Below are 4,968 nucleotides of genomic sequence, written 5' to 3' on the forward strand. Positions count from 1 at the left end.
CTCTCTGTCTGTCTGTCTGTCTGTCTATCTAGCTATATATTTATCTTTCGGTCTGTCTGTCTATCTATCTATCTATCTATCTAGTCTGTCTGTCTATCTATCTATATATCTATCTAGTCTGTCTATCTGTCTGTATACAAAATGTTGTCTGTGAAGTTAGCTTTCTAGGAATCAAGGCAGCTGCCTTCAGTCAAGCAGTCTTTTGTAAACTCAGTAAGGAAAAGGATACCCTTCATGCATAAAGTGTTCAATGCAAACATCTGGCACCATTGATCAACATCATAAAGGCTTCAAATATACTGTGAGTATCAGAAAAGAAGGGATACTGAACTCATTCTGGTTCGCTCTAGGAGAAATCTGTCAGCAAACTATTCCTTGACAATGATCTAATGGAGACAACTAACAGCGACAGCTCGCATAATAACTCTTTATATGTATATCGCTTATTATTCATCCATGTTTTACCTGCAAAGGCCAGACAAAGTTGTAGACGCGTCAGTCTTATGTAATTTAGTGTAATGTAACTTATGTAATGTAGTTTAGGATTAGACATTTCACCATCAACACAGCTTTTAGACTATCAACATTGTATCTTACTGTGGCTTAGAAATATCTACGTAGACAGAAAAAGTCTGTCTGACAGATATTAATAGACAAAAAAATATTGCCAGCAATTATTATCATGGAGCACTTGTTTTGGTCAGAATAAGCAGTAAAGTGAGCCAGACTTTATACCGAGGGTCAAAAGCCTGTCTGCACAGGGTTAAGAATAACAAAATTAGTATCAGCAAGTTTATTATTTGCTGAACTCTGTTAAATTGTTGCCAGTTTGGATCTTTTATTTCTTCTTCTTTTTGCATGAACTATAAGGCTGATGACAGTATTTCAGTGGCTATAATACCCCATTTGATTAAAGGCTTTCAAAGACCATATTTGATTAATTAAAATTATATATAAATTTCCATGTGCTGTCAAAAAAGTGTGGCAGATGAGATTGTGGTCTTTGCATTCTCATCTTTGTAAGCATGTCTTGACAAATCTAACATTTGCTCCGCTTGTTTTCTCTTTCATAAACTGAGATCGGTGGCTCCACCACAACACTTTGATCGGAGTCTTAAATAAATCATTACTGGCACTAATCATGCTTTGATTTCTGGTATCTCTTTCAGTCATTAGTGAAGATTTGTGAAAGTTTGTTTGATTAAACAGTATCACTTGTACTCACTTGGACCTTATAGATTTAAAAGTCAACAGTGATTGCTAAGGCAATTATTATTCTCCATAATTATAGTGCATGGAAGCTACCAAACATACAACATACCCAAGAACATGACTGCAAATGCTTACCCTTACCAAAAAGTAGTATACTTCAAGTTTATTTTATTAAGTATACTTTATGTAGCAAGTATACAAATACTGATACTTGTAAGTGTACTATTTCAATACTCCTTGGGACTAAATTGGCCCACTTTCTAGTATATAATTAATAGGGAGCGGAGCTCGCGCAGTCGGCTCTCGGGGGGCGAATTGTGCTTTTTCCGCTGTTAAGCGCTCCGCTCTCGCCAGGCATGCTCCGAGGAGTGTGTCCGTGCCTGTGATCTTGCGATTGCGGTCCCACTGCTGCTGAGGCACGACGGCGACTGAGATTGAGGGGATCGCACATGATCTAGCAGACGGGTTGGAGACGGCTCTTCCTATCGCCACCCGTGTTCCCTAGATCTAGAGCTCGTTCTCAAGGCTTGGAAGCCCGCGCTGCGGTCTTCTCCCTCTGAGTGAGTGCTGCGGCCATCTTTCTCTGAGGAGATTGATGTTGTTTGTGTTACTGAGCGGCTCGCACACTGCCGAGGCAACGCATATATTACATCATTTCATAGTGGCGCTCCCAGGCTGAAGGCCTAACGGAAGGCGGGTCTGTGGACCGTCATTTTCGCTGGATAGTTCTCGTCGTAAACGTCCTGACGCCTAAAGGCCTAGGACTTTTTGAGGTAAGAGGCTCGCTACCTCTACAGAGGTCTCTAGAGCAGCTAGTACGGCCGTCCCCTGCCAGTCTGCCGCTTCAGGGCACTGAGCTAGCTGCTCTAGGCGCACCAGAGGTCAGTCTCGCGAGACTGGTTCCCTTAGGAGGTCACCTGGCGGTGTGGGAGCCCCTGCCAAGTGTGCTTCATTGGGTCCTACCCTGAGCAGGCTCTGGTCTAGTCTTCCTATCAGATGACGTGGGTCTGAGGGCCGTCGTTTTCAATAGGAGACTTCAGCTATGAGAGTCCTGATGCTGTGGCTCAGGACCTCGGAGGGCAGGCCCCTCTGGGGAAGAGAGGTTCACACCGCATTACACGGTGCCCGTCTCTCCTCAGTGCCCTCAGGAGGTAGGTCTGCCAACCCTGCCGTGCTCCAGGGTGCAGCGGTCTCCGGCGAGCGCTTCTCTCAGTTACCGACCGGAAATGTAGCGGTACTAAGAGGCTCGCTACCCTCTACGGAGGTATCTAGAGCAGCTAGTTCGGCCGTCCCCTGCCGATGTGTCTCAATGGGTCCTGTGTACTGAAGAAAGAGGCTACAGAATCCAGTTCGGTTCTCGTACGCCTCGATTCAACAGGGCTCCCCCACTCTAGTGGGTCACGAGCAGGCTCTGGTATTAGAACAAGAAGTAGTTACTCTCTTAAAGAAGGAGGCCATCAGTTCCTGAGGTTTACTTTTGGGGGCAAAAGCCTACCAATGCCGGTTTCTTCCTTTGGCCTTGCACTTTCACCCCACACTTTCACGACTCAACCACATCAACGATTGGTTGATATTAGCTCAATTCCCCGAGGGGAAACCCGCTTCACGTGCTCAAGGTCACACGGAGGTGCCTACGTGCCTTAGATATGTGGAGGAAACCTTGGTTCTTGTCTCAGGGCCCGGTGCTGGGATCTCCTTGTCGCCGTGTACGCTAGCGACGGATGCATCCCTCACCGGTTGGGGTGCGGCCATGAGTGGCCACCCTGCCCGCGGTCTGTGGAGTGGTCGCCATCTGACGTGGCATATCGGGATTTGCAAGTCTGGCAGCGTGGGCATTCTCGTTCCCAAAGCGTATTCCGACGCAGCTCGAGTTCCTGAAGAGGAACGTTTCAGGTTACATATGTAACCATGGTTCCTCGAGGGAACGGGACGCTGCGACTCGGTGCCATACTTACGGCATCCCTGCCGGCGCTTGCTTCATTCCTGAAGCTGACGCCGGCTCCGCCGCACTTGCTTTTATAGCTTCCTGGCCATGACGTCACCCGCCCGTGACGTCTCGCCCAGCTATTGGACTGATTTAGGGTAAGTTTCATAAATAAAAAAATTAAAAAAAGAAATAACATTTTGAACAAAGAGCTGAAGAAAAGACTATGAATTGGATTCAGAACAATAATCAAAACGGAGATAGAGTCGATCAACACCCCAAAGCTTGACAGTCATTATTACCTCTTCATTGGTCGACATTACATCAACTTTACACAGTTTTGATGCTGTTTTATGTCTGATGATCGTGTTAGAATACATGTGGAAGCATCTGTTGTTTCGGTTTCTTCTTCACTTGTGTTTTTTGGAAATTCTGTATAGAAAATGTGTACTAGCGCCCCCTACAGTATAACAATGAAAACACGGATTCTAAGAACACAAGTATAGCTCAAATATATTTAGACTTTTTCTAAGTAGGCTATAAGTCAAGTATACTTAAATGTCATTTTAAGTATATTTCTGAGAAGTACATAAAAAGTAGACAAAGTATACTTTCCTATTTTTTAGTTTAAAAGAAGTATACTAATAGCATACTTGAATAAACTTCTTTTTCGTAAGAGTAGCTATCCAGGTCAATATTTATGCCTTGTTATGTCCTAAAATTTGTCAGACCTCATGGTCTGTTTCTTCTTTACATCTATTTACCATCAATAATACATTATAAATTTCCCACTCTATCTGTCTATATGTAGCTTTATAAACTATCTATCATTTTACCTAACACTTTTAACGCTATTCTGTTGCCTTGGAAGTGCTACTGTCTTTAGAAAATGCAAAACTAGTTCTTCCACCCATGTCATTCAACCTGAGGAATGATATTTGCCTAGCAGACATTAAAATGGGCTAAAATTCTGTACACTTACACTGAAAAGGTCTCATATCGCATATCATGGAGACTTGTGGTGTGCACTGTTGACTTGGCTCAGTAAGTGACCTTCTAGCAACATGCTAATAACCACAAGGAAACCTCACAACACAAGTCACACAGACAAATATAGCTCACGTTTTTTTTTTTTATTAGTTACAAAGACAATACAGTGTTTGTGCTGCTGTTCACAAAGGCTTCTTCTGTGATGTTAACGCACATGACTAATGGAATAGATTCTCCTAATCAAGGAGTGCTGGTGAGATGGCCAAGCTGATCAATGAAGAGAGAAATCTTACCACATAATGGCTCTAGATAATGAGTTCCTGCCTCGACATTTACCACTTAATTTGATTATATTACACCAAGTATTAGCTTGCATTACAGTAGGGTGTAGTCTTCTATGCTTAATAGAAAGTACTTGGTTAAATTTACAATAGGAAAACACATTTCCAGATGATCTAATTTGACGACTATCAATGGGAACATTAACACTGCTTGAATTTCTTGAAAAGCCTCTTGCGATTTGTAAAAAATATTCTGTTATTTACAATTTAATTTATGTACATGTTTAAATTTTGACTGATTTTGTACACACAAAAATGCAGTGGTGTATAAAGTACCTGAAAGGCATATTCAAGTAAAAGTACAGATATCTTACCAGAAAATGACTTTGGTAGAAGTTGAAGCCACTGTTTAGAATATTACTTGAGTAAAAGTCTTAAAGTATGTGATATTTATTGTACTTAAGTACGAAAAGTATTTTTTTAATCTTAAACGTACTGAACGTATTGAAAGTAAAAGTACAAGTAAATGCAAAATGGAAAAGAAGCAAATAAATAAATGTT

This window comes from Sinocyclocheilus rhinocerous, unplaced genomic scaffold (genome assembly GCF_001515625.1).
Source record: "Sinocyclocheilus rhinocerous isolate Xijiao unplaced genomic scaffold, SAMN03320098_v1.1 scaffold579, whole genome shotgun sequence".
Taxonomy (NCBI): Eukaryota; Metazoa; Chordata; class Actinopteri; order Cypriniformes; family Cyprinidae; genus Sinocyclocheilus; species Sinocyclocheilus rhinocerous.